Source organism: Pagrus major, chromosome 20 (assembly GCF_040436345.1).
Source record: "Pagrus major chromosome 20, Pma_NU_1.0".
In the NCBI taxonomy this organism is placed as follows: Eukaryota; Metazoa; Chordata; class Actinopteri; order Spariformes; family Sparidae; genus Pagrus; species Pagrus major.
Window position 1 is genome coordinate 10,196,789 of NC_133234.1, and position 15,842 is coordinate 10,212,630.

General features: G+C 42.2%; 1 protein-coding gene across 1 annotated transcript in view; it reads right to left on the minus strand.

The window, feature by feature from the left end:
- shisa9a (shisa family member 9a) overlaps nucleotides 1-15,842 on the minus strand; it is a 49,842-nt gene that overhangs the window by 32,694 nt on the left and 1,306 nt on the right. The window lies entirely within an intron of this gene.

Here is a 15,842-nt window from a genome sequence, read left to right on the forward strand (position 1 = left end):
GCTCTGTGTAATTTAATAATTCAGTTCCTAAGCTACAATCTTAACCTACAATTCAGTCTAAATAAAATATCTAGTTTCCCTGGATATTTTCCATCACATATGTTTTCTTCAAACTGTAAAAAAGAAGGATCTCGGGAGAGTTTAAACTCTCATACAATGCATGCTGGGAAGCCTGCTAGTATGCTGAACTCGTGTTTCTTTAGAAAATGATTTTAATGAGTTGCTTGAACTCTGTAAAATACATTCATCCAATTCATTTTAAGTCAAAAAGATGCTTGAAGAAGTTAGAAGAATGCATGTTGATAAGTTCTGAAGTAGTCTGAAAATAAAAACTACTGAGACTAATGAGAAAAGGTTAGTTGATTCCACATTATGTTTTGCAGTGCACCCAACGTTCCTAGTAAATTTTGAAAAAACGGTTCCTTGAATGGTTTCACTGGTCTGAAACCATTCGTGTGGCAGGCTGAAATGACAGCTGTTGCTGGCAGATTTAATCAGGTGTTGCTAGCTAATTGAGTTTGCTCCATAAGTTGTTTGAAAACACTCCCCACTCCCTGACTTTTTAATGTTTCAAGTGGAATAAAATAGGAATATTGTAAAACAGTCTTAAATATGTATGATGCTAACCGCCTCAAGGGTTTTAGGCAAAGAGTCCTTGTTTTGCAGTGTAGATCTGGATAGCCAAAATATTCCAAGTATGATAAGCAAAAATGTAAGATGAGACATAATCCTGTTTGGCTGCTTAGTTTACACATATGGTATATATGTTCACATCATATTTTCACTTTTAACATTACAAGAGAAATGTATGAAGATATGTCTGGTGTCCACAGAGTTGTTTTCAATTGTTCCCAATGAGGAGTGAGTGTCTGCTGCAGCAGGTGGCCACCCATACAAAAGGCGCAGCGCCAAGCGTTCTGACTTGTGCGGCTGCTCCGAGCGAGTTTTCAGGAAGGTTCCTGTGACGTGACCATTGTTCTTTTTCTTTTTCCTGTCCTAGGGGATACTATCCACCGTATTTTTGCCTCCTACAGATCATGTCATGCACCCACATCCTCCTCGCTGTGATGTCCCGATGTCAAATAAAACACAGACAGATAACAAACCGCAAAGGGGCAGTGACGATTATACAGCGACCGTTGTCAAGATATTGTTGTCAGAGACAAGACGCACCTGCAGCGTTTTTTCTGTCTGAGCACAAACACTTCATCTCAACTGAGCTAACTAGCTAACAGTAGTCACAATAGGCCAATTCTTACATTCTGCACCCTTAAGCACACACTATGAATTCCTAAACCAGACCGGGCTGCTCACAGACCTAACTGTGCATTTTTCTCCCATAAATTACAGAGAAAAAACTATCTTGTTTTCACATTCACACAAGAACCTTGATCGGTGTGAGATGCATTATAATTTAGCACGGTACCTGGAGATGGATATTGTGGGTCAGGGCAGGCAGTCATACATAAATCTAATCTGTTGCGCAGGCAGTGCTGCGTGGAATGAGTTATACATCATTTATGGCTTTTAACTGTTGATCTCAGGGCGAAGCAGAGCCTGGTGGAACAATGTACACAATCAGAGAGGAGGAGGGGAAAGAAGTATGGGATGGGCGAAGGGAAAGTGGGTGACGGTTGGGAAAAATCAATACAGACTCAGGTACATCCAGATGATTCAAAAATGATGCTGAAATAACATTAGGAGCGGAAAGGCAGCTACAACCAGGCCATGCACACACACATAATGCATAAATACAGTGTGTATACAAGCATGCACTTGAACCAATGGGACGTTCAGAATCCAGAAGACTTGTATTCCAGTTGGATTTAGTTTCAAGACTGAGAACTTGAGACTTGACTGCCTGCAGACTTAACTTAAGTCAAGTTTTGACCTCTCAAAATCCCACAGCAATAAAAAATTTATATTACAGTGTCAGGCAGGCTTTGAACAGCCACCAACCTTGAATATTTCATCATTAGGCCTGTTCATGTCTCAGTTATGTATAAAACACTATAAAAGCTTTGAAAGAAAATGTGTTCAGTAGTTCTGTGTATTGTTAATGGTTAGCATTTAGAGATCTGACACACTTGATTCTTTCTTTCTTTCTCTCTTTGACTTCTTGAAGTGAAGACTTGAGACTTGACTTGGAACTTTTCAAATGCTTACAATAAGATTGCACCTTAACCTCCAGTGGCACCAGACATGTCATAAACCACCAGTTAAGATAGATTATGTAAACCACTTTATTTGGAGGTAAAGCTGAATGTGAGGCGTGGAAGTACTGCAGTTTTCTTTTTGCTAATTGAATACAAGTTACCATCGTGCTTTTAAACTAATAGGACATCTAGCTGTCAAGCAAACTTGACAACTTAAGAATGACTGCAAAAATGTTTTTCCAAAGTGTTTCTTTTGTTCTGAGGTGTTGCTCAGGCTGTTTCATCACCATCTACGATTCATAGTTTTTTTTTTTCAGCTATGAGCAGCTCCTCAAAAATTATTATTATTATTTATTTATTTTTTTACAGATGCATACTGACTTTACTTATATTCAAGACCTGCTTAGAAGATTATGTCACATGGATCTAGAATTAAATACGTTTAGTCAACCTGAATGTTTGTTTAAATCCTGTCTGATTGTCTGACTGCTTGTGATTCTCACCCCTTTGTTATAGTAACGTTGAGAAATTCCCTGACAAAAAATGTCACACGTAAATGAGACATTTTCACAACTGACAGGCTTTTTTCACGTGAATGAAAATCTTCACATGTGAAATTGACTTTTTTCACACATGTTCACATGTGATTGGCTATTTTCTCATGTGAACTAAAACATTTGAAAATGAAATACTGTCACATGTGAATTCAACATTTTCAGGAGTGATTTGCTTTTTTTGCATTTGAATGAAAATTTCCACATTTGAATTATGTCCATTCAAATGTGATTGGCTTTGTGGATTGGAATTTCTACATGTGGATACAAAACATGGCACACGAAATCATCTGCTTCTTCACGTGTGAATTCCACATTTTCATGTTATGACTGGCTATTTCCTCATGTGAACTGAAATTTTAACATGTAAAAAGAAAGTACTGCATTTTTGCAAGTGATTTGCTTTTTTCCACACAGAAATGAAAATGTCCACATGGTAAACTCACATTTTTCCATTTGAATGAGCTTTTTTCACATGTGGATTAGATTTTCAATATATCGGCAATTAGCTTGGTTAGAATAGTGTTATTCATGCCATCAAGAGTGATGGATGAAGCTTAAAAATACGACCTATAAAGTAATAAACCAGAATTATCCCCAAAACAAGCCGAGAATTGGATTTAAAATTGCTTACAGTACAAGCATGTTTGTACCAAATGCCGGTGCGTACACACATCTATACAAACATTCCTATTTTCTCTGCTGACTTTATTTCCACTACCACTGTACTTCCTTCTCATTGTCCACCGACAAAAGCAACAAATCAATATCTCTCATCTTCTACAAGTGAACTATGTGAGAGTGATGCACCTGCCACATTCACATCAATACTGTTTGTTCACACTTGACATGTAACAGTCTCGTCAGTGCCACAGCAAATGGGGCCTTTGTACACAGAGGAGCTTTTCACCAATTCAGGACTAAATGAATGTGAAAGCGCAGAAGCCACATTGCCACAACAGTGGAATGTTGCCATTGTGTGCTCTGAGCCGAAACTCAACGGGGAGCTCTGTCTGAATCTATCTGCTCTGCATCTTCTCACTCTTGTATCAGGAAAAGGCCTGAGAGATCGATGGTCTCCATATAGTCTTTCTTCAAACACTCTCCCCTCTGTCGGCTCCTTCCTTTCTTTCTTTCCCGCAATCTTTCTTTTCTCATCTCTCGCCCTCCGCTTGCACTCTACCCGTCTCATTTTTTTGTTCCCTCACTTTACTTCTTTCCTCTCGCTCGCTGTCTCTATCTTTCAGACTTGGCATGTACGACTACTCGCCGTCAGGCTCCGTATATCAGAAAAGGAGGAGAAATAAAGGCACTTTCAGATCCCCTCTGCTTCCATTTCCCAAGATTCCTGAGGGGGACTGATTCAATCGCTGCCTGCCGGTGAGGTTGACAGTGACATCTAAAGGTACCCCTCCCTCTGGATGCCTGTCTCTTATGCTTCTCTAGAATTCGTATTCCTCAACCCACTGCAGCAGCATCTCTCTATAGTGATAAAGCATCTTTCTTGTGTGGTTGGAGACAGTAATCATATGTGCAAAGACGTACAGAGTTGTACGATAATAGACCGTGGGTAGTCACTCAAGGAAAGTATTAACTGCGTGCAGGAGCTCTGCACATAATAATAGGGCTAAATTAAAGTTGAATGCATCATCATAGGCACAGTACTGCATATTATATATTACTGGGCATCCAACTAAATTAACGTGCTCTCTGATTTTCCAATAAGGTAAGGCCCTTTGGGATCAGGAAGCTCATTAAGTTGCTTTGTGCGCTGACACAGTGCCACGCTGCTGCCTGTGATCTGATGAGAAGATAGTGAAATGGTGCATTTGCATAAATGCATGAGTCTCAACACGACGGCCAATGAAAGGGCAGGAAAACAATCCAAATTTCTTCATTTGAGTCAACAGGATCACCAAACCAACAAGACTAGACTTGTGGCTTTTAAAATGCTCATTTACATAAATCTTGGTTTATTTATTCAGGAAGGATGGCATGTGTAGCATCTTTTTTTAACAACCTTGTGCTTGATTTTTTTACAGTGATATGCAGACTTTGGAGCTCCAAAACACACCTGCGACTGTGTTTTTTGCATTACCTTTCCCCAGTGGATACTTCTGTATCTCTTGCCCAATTGCAGTAGGGTGCACAGACTTTGGCTGGGGTAGGTGTGTCTTTAAGCATACTTTGAGCTCTGTGCCGGCACCTCACCTAACCGTTATAACCGATGCTTATATTTATACATGTCATGGTGAAACTAAAAGTGCCCACACAGTGGGACAGAGGACAAGTCGATTATACTGCAGGACTGACATTTTGTAGATCTTTTGGGAATCATTAGTACTTACTTTGTTGCAGAGAGTTAGATGAGAAGATTGATGCCATTCTCACGCAGTACATTAAATATGAGGCTACAGCCACCAGCTGGTTAGCTTAGCTTAGCATAAAGACTGGATCCAGGGGGAACAGCTAGCCTAGCTCCGTCTGAAGGTAACAGGTGGTAAACTCTCCACCTACCAGCATTTGTAAAGCTCTCTAATTAACAAAGTATATCTCATTTGTCTAACTCGGGACTAATTCTTGGCCGGGAGTGCTGATTTTTTTTGTCCCCTCTTTAAGGTCTTTCTGTTGAGCTTAGCTTACCAGCTGCTGGCTTTAGTTTCATATTTAATAGAAGACATCAAAGGTTTTTATTTATTTTTTATTTATTTTTTCATATCTCTCGGCAGTAGAGCAATAAGCATATTTTGCAAAATGTCAAGCTATTCCTTTAATGCTCCTGTTTGAAACTGGGTCACCAGTGCAATCCATTGTAACTGCTGTTAATTCAAGTTGAGCACAGCTGTCTCCCTGCCTCGTGAAGGTGAAAGATACAGACTTTTCAGGGCCACCTTTTACACTCAGTGGATGTCTTATATATTCAATCAGTGTGTTCTCCTTGACTCTTTTTCTTTGACACTGAGGCAGTTCTGGCTGTGAGAAGCTTTTACAAACAGTGTCAGGTTATATGTGAGCAAAATAAATAAAGACAATATCTGACCTTTGCTGAAAGAAAAGTGCCTGGAAAAAAAAAACAGTCCGATCTCCTCCGAGGAAAGAGATTTGTTGTTCAGTTGTAGATTCTACTCATTCCAAATCTCACAGTACAAAATACATGCAATGTCTCAATCTAATCATGTTTATCAGTGCTTTCTTAGCCTGTTGCATATGAATACTGTAAAGGGCTGCAGACGGAGAAACACCTCCTCCTCTCTCAGGAGAAAATGGTGAGAAGGTCATCTAGAAACCGCAACAAAAACAGCACCAGGAGTAGAAAGACTAACAAATTCTGTAACCGACTCCTGCCATAGGAGACAAGAAATGCCAAGAGAAAAGGCAACAGTGGCCAGAAGCTGAGAGGAGCTGGGAGCAGGGCGATTGCTGCAATCAGAAGGGTGAAAACAAAACTCCTTCCCTGTTTTTGTGAGCCGTTCCAGGCTGGTAATTTGCAGGCAGGCAGACAGGCACAAGATCTGTCGGAGCGAGAGCCCAGCATCGTGACGCATTTCGCCCAGCCACATGTCCCCTATCCATGGGCCAGCGCCCAGCAGGATGGGGGGTGGTGCGGGCGGGGGCTGTAAGCCTGTCCACAAGTTTGTGTGTTTCGGTGTTTGTGTGTCTCCATATGCAAGTACGAGGATGGGAGGGTGAGCGGCGGGAAGGCTGCCAATGTGTCCCTACCTCCTCAGGGCAGGGCGATGAGCGAGCCAGACCATACTGACGCCCGCAGGCGAAAGAGAGAGCGAGAGGTGGAGCTTGCTCTCCCAAGACCACCAACCTGAGCCTGGTGATGGGTGTGCGTGTGGGGAGGGGTGGCACGGATGGTGCAGGGGGATGGTAGGGTTTCACAAATGTGCGCCCAGTATGACTGCCTGTGACTTAACATCGCTGGTGGCATCAGTCAGCAAGCCAAGCAAATCTGCTGCCTGCCCCCCGGGCCGTGTGATACACGGGCCTGGAACAGAATACATGTGTGTATATGGAGTTGGTGGTACACGTGTGGGTGCCTTTTGGTGTCCATATGTACGTGTGTGCATAAGGAAGAGCAAAGAAAAAAAAGAGCCTCCAGCACCTTAGGGACATGGGAATTGATCTGTTGCTTTGGCCAGTGCATCCAAAACAGACTGTTCGCTTTTCGAAGCCAAGACTTTCACACACATGGAGAAGTGACAGCACAAGCTTAGCTCCTGTAATGCTGTAGGTGTAATAGGATGAAATGTTCTCCACCTTTTTCAGATGTACCACATCACAGTCAGACGAACTCAAGAACCCCTAATATGAATCAAACCAGTCAAATATCTGTGAAATTGTGATGATTTTAAACTGTACCCTTATGGGCTATTTAACACTATTAGGCTTGATTTAGAAGGTGAATATTGTTGTTATATATATATTGTAATATTTACTATATTTTGGACTGTCAATGTTTATGTTTGGCTTTGGTTAAGTTAGGTCTACTGCTATTGGCATAGGCTGAAGCTAAACGCTAAACCATTTACCCATTACCCTACTTTTAAACGATTATTAACTGTTTATCTTATTACTTTCAGCTGACTATTTTTTCTAATTATCCATCACATTTAGCTAAGTGTTCCAACTGTTTTTCCAACTATTTCAACTAGGCCTATGTAGGCTATCCATCACTTTTAGCTAAGCATCTCAACTTTAGCTGACTATTCCAACTATTAATCCATCACTTTTAGCTGTTTCAAATGTTTATCCATTACTTTTAGCGAAAAATTTTAACTGTTTATCTAGGATATAACTTTTAGCTAACTGTTTCAGCTATCTATCGGTTGCTTTAAGCCAACTGGACTATTTTCACAGCAAACCATTTCAACCATTTACCCATTATTTGTTAACTTTATATGTTTAATATTTTAACAGTGTATCCATTATGTTCGCTAACAATTTCAAATGTTTATCTAGGATATCACTTTTAGCTTACTTTTCAACTACTTATCCATTGCTTTCAGCTAACATGGCTATCCTGTTTATCTATTACTTATATCAAACCATTCAAACAATTTATCCATTATTTGTTAACTTAATATTTCACATGTTTAATATTTCAACAGTTTATCCATTACTTGTAGCTAAATAGTGCAACCATTTAGCCATTACTTTAAACCAACTGTTGTAGGCCTCTGCCTGCTTAGCCTACTAACTGTTGTGTAATGTCAGAATTTCTTTTCTTCATTTTTTCCACAAATTTGTTGAGCTGAGCTCACTCCACAATCTTTCCACGCAGCCTTTGGCAACTGCAGAGGTACACCCACTGGGCTACAAGTACCCCTGGTTGGGAATCACTGACATCCTCCATGAGAGCCTCCACTGCGAACACTGTTACAACACAGCTGGAACACTGTTGGGAAGTGGCAGGAATATATATACTATTGTTGTCAGCAATGCAGAAGATTAGAGCTCTATTCTCCTATTAGAAAGTGCATAAATGGAAAACTGTGTGACAATAGCTGCAGATTACAGAGGATTTCACACAGCGTAACACAGCCTAAATAGACTTATAATGCCACTATGAGATTCGGCTTGCTTCACTCCATGCCTGACAGACAGTGAGCTTGTTACTGCTAAAAGGAACATAGCTGTTTTCTCAATAGCTCCCCTTGTGCAATGACAAATATAAGGATGTATGCAGTGAGCCAAGTGCCTCTCGAAATTTAAACACAGCCAGGATTGCAAACAAAAGCCTGGACTTGAAAACTGTGTTTAAAGTTATCGTCCTTAATAATTAAATTCTTGGCTGAATTCATGTGACAGAAAATAATCCTAATATTTGCAAAAGGCTTGACTCATTAATTTCAATAGTCGATTAAGAAGAGTCAGTGTAGCAGTTAATTAGAAACCAGTGGTGATAACCACCTGTTCAAACATACAGATGGGAAGTCTGTCTGCTTATCCCATGACTGCCTGCGAGTGCTGTATCATTACAGATAGTCAAATGTAAATGAGACTGAAAGAGATGAAGATAGATGGACGTATTATTACATCGTGCTCAGGATTTGACTGAAGCGCACCACAGGTCATGTGCTTGACATGCATGCGCTCGCCTATACGGGCACATATGATGAGCGCGCCGGCGAAACGTAGACTCGGACTCGTGCACACCCGCAAACACACGCGCAGTCACAGACGTAATTACCTGTCAAATGCGAGATGTGACTTCCTGGGAGTAAATGAACTGATTAATATTCGTGAGGAGGGCGAGGGGGGGGAGGGGCTGGCTGATGAGAAGTTAAGATATTCACTGTCCCTATTGCTTCTTTTATTAAAACACCACAATGACAAGATGGGAAATTACACACTGGGTGATGCAAAACAGTAAGGACAGACAAGGATGGGGCCGCATTCATTAGGCCGCTCTCTCTGCCCATCAAAATACCGTTTGATTCCTTTAAATGTCTGCAGAACGAGTGCTTGCTCCAATTTACATTACCTTTCACAATGAAGCTAATGCTCCCTAACAGGAGTGTGACGCAGCCAGGGATCGCCTGCTACTTCTTTAGGATTTTTGGAAAGGAGGCAAAGAATATCACACATTCTTCTCAAGTTTTTCTTTTTCTCTCATCTCATTTTCCAAAATCTTTCTGCTTTTTCTCTCCTTCTAGTCTCCAGTCCAAGTCTCCCTCCCTCTCCAGGCTGTGTTGACACCTCGCTGGCTGGTCTCCCTCTGTGCCTAAATTGAGTGGATGCCTGCCGTTGGTCGATGCTTGCAGGCTGTGCGGTCCCAGAGCCCCAATAAACAGGAGTCTAATGGCGTCCCTGGGCTGCTGAGGGGTCTCACATTAAGATAATTAGGCAGGGAGAGGGTGCAGGAATGAGGCCCTGGAGAGGAGGAGGCGACACTTTTGCACTTTCTGAGAATCTGAGCCTTTGACTTACTGTCTGTTGGCTTGTTGCTTACTGTGCCCTGATTTACGCCTTCATGGTAAAACCACTGCAAGAGCTTTTGTGGCACCAAGTGGCTGCAAATGTGGGAAGGCAGCGTCATTTGTGAGGAGTGACGAGGTATTCAAACAAAACCAAATCACCTTTAATGCAAGGTGTTACGAGGAGACGGATGTTGATGTCTGACAGCTGGCAGAAAAGATTAATTGTGCAGACAAGTCGTTATGTGTAGCTTAAGTCACAATATGTGGACTGCAATCTGATTAGTTTAGTCTCTTAGTTATGCAAATATTCTGTTAGCTAGTTAGCTTCCATTTTTGTACTGATTAAACTAACAAGATAGGCTATGACATGTTAATTAGTGGGCTTAAGACGTGCCTGTAATAGAGCTAGGCTAGCTGTATCCCCCCTGCTTCCAGTCTTTGGCTAAGCTAACCTGGGTGTAGCTTCATATTGAGGGTACAAATAGAGCGCTGCAGGGATGATGTATCTTTGTAGACTTCCCCAAGCATATTTCCCAAAATGTCAAACTATTCCTGTAAGAATATGTACGAAAATGATCAGTGGATTTGTTACTAGATTATGTGACTTATAGACAGTATGAACGTTGACTAAATCAATAAACAAAGGGAACAAAACAAACACTATCCTCAACGGTTTGCATGAAAGAAAACCAGCTGTAGATATAGCAGAAGCTTTACTGTCGCTCCAACGAGCTGTGAGCCTGAAAGACAAACTCAGGGATGGAACCTCAGCTTCACCTGATTTCTTGCCTGTTTGAACAAGAGGACAGAAGCTGAGCTTCAAACGGAGCTGGAGCTGGAGTGACGCCTCACAGATAACTACCTCCAGCTCTGTCATTTTCCCTTTCACAGCGCCTCTTCGCTTGTTTCTACGGCCTGCGCTGCGGTGTGTAGGTTCACTAGCTGGAGCTCCTCTTTCCGCTCTGACACTCAGCAATCAGATGTGACACACTGAAGGCTCAGATGACAGCTGCGAAGACAAGGTCACACAGTCACCTACTTTTAACGAAGGATATGCACAGCTCCTTTTGACAGGCCTGCACCGTGCACGAACACGCAATGTGCACAGGCATACATTTTCCCTCTCACACACACACACACACACATGCTTGTACACACATAGTCACAAGGCGGAGCAGGAGTGTTTTGCAGACAGGGCCTTTTTCTCGTGCCTGTGCAATCTCAGAAGCAATTACCTATTAAAATTTCATCCTTCCCATCTCGGAATGTTTAGGAAAAGATTATAACTGCTGGGGAGGTAATTAAGCCTGCAAATGGTGAATTGAGTTGTGAATACAGAGTGCCGCATACGTGCGTGTGTGTGTGTAGCTGTGTGTGTTTTGTCTTGATAAAACTAATAGCGCTGCCCACCTAAAAGCTCTTTAGCGCGATACCCAAAATGACATTTACAGGACTAAGAAGTACAATATTTGTCTGGAGGAAGTGTTCAGTGTAATAACTCACAAGGACAAATACTGTTTTCCAATTAAATTCCACGTCTTGCTTCCTCATTAGATTATAGTGAGTGTAGCAACAATGAGATTAGCTGCCACTGCTCGTCAATTACACTTAAGAAAGTCTCGAGACTTCCAGTTTCTTGTGCCAAATGCTGTGGTGAAAGTCACCCTGAATGAAGAGGCTTGTTCAAGGCCATCTGAACAAGAGTGTGGTCTTAATACGGAGAATGTGACAGACACAAAGCCCCGTCCTTCAGTGCTGCGGCAGTGGTGGCTGCCATCAGTCTGGGTGTTGCCACTGAGATCTTTTGCCTCCTCACATTCTACTATTCTCGCTCTCCCCTCTTCTCCATCCCTCCCTTCTTTGTCTCTTTGATGCCGCAAGCGAAGAAGAGGCGTGAGATTTTCAGCCTTTTAAGGATTCAAACAAAGTCTCCGGGTTTGCGAGATGACATGAAAGTCTGCCAGCCAGCCCACCTGGGGATCAGTGGGCCGGCTGGTTCTGGTTCACAAAGCAACCAAAGTGTCCATTTTTAATATGCAGAAGGTTTGCGGGGGCCCCTGGCTGATTACGCACAGGGGCCCGAGACATGACAAACAAAAACCTCCGGCTTTGTTTTACTAATTGATGCTGTGTGTCTCACTTGTGTGGCACATGTGGTAATGATTACGACTTATCGAGGCACAGCAAAGCAAGAATTGGGAATAGGGGTTCCGCCTATTGTGTTTTTTTCTTTATAGATTTTTTATACAGTATAAAGGAAATATGATACAATGAATATAAACATATATAGATATGTTCTTGTGCATGTAAAAGATCTTGAAAGTTAAAAAGGTCAAAGTCCGCACCAACAGAAGCTCCTCATTACCACAGAAAGCACCGCTCCTGAAACGTCTCGTTTGCAGTCCCGCCTTTAATTCTGTGACTTTGTGACATCACACTACCTCACAGAGTCAAACACTTGCATAATTGAATTTATTTAAGAATTGATTTAGCAACCTGCTCTGTTGTTGTTAGCAGCATTGGCTCAGGTGTGTGTGAGCTGACCAATCAGAGCAGACTGGGTATTCAGGGTTAGGGCTTAAAGAGACAGGAGCTAAAACAGAGCGTTTCAGACAGAGGGGGATACAGAGCTGCTGCACTGCACGGTATGAGAAAACTGATGTGTTTTTTGAGCAGGAAAGTATGTAAACCTATTCTAGTAGTAACCCCCCAAAAAATGATGAACCTGAAAGTGAGCATGTTTCCTTTAAAGGTGCACTATGTAGTTTTGGGGCAGACATTTTAATCATTAATTAATATGTTTTATGCCTAAACAAACTAAATAAACAAACCATTTTCTGACTGAATTAACAAACTGACCTTAAAGAACAACACAATTTCATACTGTTTTACTTTGTTTATATGTGGCAGACCCTGCCACCTTTCTAGCTTCAAACAGAGTTCTGGGGACCTTATTTTCCTCTGAGAACAGCTTGTTTATTCAGTTATGAAATATTTTTGAGCTTGTATTTATACCTAATTAATATCGTAAGTATTAAATCTGAAGTTTGAATTTCTTCTCCAAATGTACATAGTGCCCCTTTAAGTCTCTGTTGACAAATACATTAAATAAAGCGCTTGCGGGGGAATATAAATGACAAAGTAGAGGTGGTCATCATTCCTTTACGAACAAACAGCATTCTTTGACAGTAGCACACGGCCCGGAGGAATTTCCTCCTCCTATACAAGCAGTCGAGACCTGCCAGACCAGATTAATTCGATGCCAGCAATAGGGGCAATCTGGCCATAAGCTATAATCAATATGTGGTTAGCACTAAAAATAGATTTTCCACTACTTATCTTTACATTGCGATTGCATCCCTCTTCACATATCTTCGCTCCCTTCCTCATCCCTGATGAAGAATCATCTTGACCTTTTCGATCTATTTATCTTCTGTTAATCATTTAAAACAAGAATAACATGTCCACATTGTGCAAATCCATATTTAATGCCTCTCCTCTCCAACCATCCCCTCCCAATGCCCCCAATGAATCGTCTCCCTCGCCAATCAGGTGGCCGTTGAAGAAGGATCTCGCCAGATCACAGAGGTTAATAACATTCCACATGATCACCCACAAGCTCCGGGATTAGAGGGTTCAGCGGAGGAGGTTACACATTGCAAATAATAATCGCTATTTCACAGCAGTGTCCTCCCGGCCACTCGGGTGATAGGCCACCCCGTTATCTCATCTCTCTCCCTCAGTGAGCGGAGGAAAAAAGACTCGAGCAGACCCCTACACCTACTAAAAGGGTTATTCATCTCTTCATGGTAGCAGTTTTTTTGCGACTGATACCCCCCGCCTCATCTGAAACCAAACCATTTCAATGAATGCAACCTCCCCCACCCCCACCCCCCACCATGAGCTGTGCTCTCATCATGATGTTGATGGTGTCTGTGGGCGTAGTGCTTCATGCTGAGTAGGGTTATGTCACCTGGTCGTTAGCCAGGGGAGCTGTTGTAGGATTACATATTTATCTCATTCTCACAAACACAAGTATTTACTCAACCCCCCCAGCACTTCCTTACATGTGCACTTCCTGTCGGTTCCTGTCCCAGAATTTCCCGCCTGCTCACGGTTGATCGTTTGAACTCGACTGTTCACTGTGTGCAAAGTTTCCAAACAGTTCTGGAGGAAAAAAAGGGGGGATTTGGGAACACTACTGGTGCTTTAACAAAATTAGGCTAATAACAAAATAATATCTTCCAATAATCGCATATGACCCACTAGAATGATGTGGCGGTGTCTGTATCTGTAGCGACCGTGCCCTCTGACTGCATTTTCTGATTTTCTTATTATTTTAGTGTTTGTGACATTTCTGGGTGCAAATCTGGAGAAAGATAGTTGACCGATTAAGGGGAATGATGGTATTTTTAAGGCTGGGCTCTGTATCTTCATGTTTTGGTGTATACATGATTCATACCTAACAAAAGTTTTGGAATCAGTCCAGCTGATCGCCTCAGCTGGCAGCCGTGACACAGTTTCAATGTAATCCTTTGGGGCAACTGCGACTGTCAAAGTTACGTCCACTAAAAGTGCTTGTTTTTGCCGCTGACAGGCTGAGGTTGTTATTGACAACATTACGGACACAATTCCTATGTAGATAAACCTTTTTGTCAAATCAGAAGAGACACAAGTCTCGTTCAAAGAGAAGTCTCACTCTGAAATCTCGTGAGAACTTGTTACAGTTGTTAGAGATTGTCAAAATCAGTTAATATTCAGCCATGACATGAAGCAAATTCTTGCTAGTTTCTTTAAGTAAACTCCAAACTCCTCTCTCCACCTCTTTTTACTGTTGTATTTCTGCAGAGACTTCTCCATGAGGGAGACTTGTGTTCCTGGGTCCAGAATCTTATTATTTAACAAAAAAGGTCTCTGTAAGAATCATTTTTGTAATGTTGTCAGACACTTACAGTAACAACCTCAGCCTGTCAGTGGCAAAAACACACACTGTTAGTGGACGTAACTTTGACAGTCGCAGTTGCCCCAAAGGATTACACTGCAGCCAGCTGAGGCATGTTAACACAGGGCCAGGGTTTAAAAATACAGGAATTTCCCTTCGAGTCTCATTCCCAGGCCATTGACTTGGGTTGGTGGCTCACCAACCAGAAATCATCAAACTTTGACAACCAGGGAGCGAGACAGAACAATCAACTTTGAATGATGTATACAAACAGCAGCCAATAAACCCCGCGTCATATGCCTTTAACCAAAAAGCAAGACGCCAATAGGAACGAAAATTCATGATGCCGCTTTGTGTGCATTGGACGATTGATAAAAATACAATAAAAATCTCATCCAACTGATCTCATCTTTTCACTCATTCTAAAAGTCGGAGTGTAAAACTTAACAAAGGCGAGATGCACAGAGGTTTTCGACTGCAGAGTGTGAGTGCTTCACTGTGTGTCTCAAACACATTATTCACAGCGATCTGCTCTTTCTTGATGCAGAAATCGGTGATGCAACTTTGAGAGGAATCTGAATGCTGCGTACTCCATGTGTTCGCGATGTCTCTCTCTCTGTATGTGTGTGTGTGTGTGTGTACTGTACGCTCTGGTCCGTACATATTTGAGTGTGTGTTTTCATGTGCGATTCATCTGTTTGATCTTCGCTGTTAAAACACAAAGAAGCTCGGTGCTGTAGCAGCCCACGGGACGCAACAGAAATAGATGGCATTCATACGCTCACCAACACCACCCTTCAAACTCCCAGCCCCCCCAATCCCCCTACACACACACACACACACACACACACACACACACACACACAAAAACTCACTACCACCACCACCAGCACCACATCCTCACCGACTCACACACTCCCACTTCCCCTTTTCTCTCTCTCATTATATCATGTGGGCACGAACCAAAATAAAGCAGTGAATAACGGTTGGATTTGAAAAGCAGCTGAAAAGGCAGGCAGATCTTCTCTTTCGAGCGTGTTATGAAATGGATGGATATCTGGCCGCTGCAAGATAAAACAAAAAACCCAGCGCTGTCATTTCAGACAAAATAGGAACACGCCTGCAGGGATGTGTGTGTTCTCCCTCGGCTTGTACTGTATCTCCGAGGATTTTCTGACTATACGCACCATCAGCCAGTCCAGCTGAGACTGATCCCAAACTCACACACGCTTACATCATCGCTCCAGATGACTTCACGCGG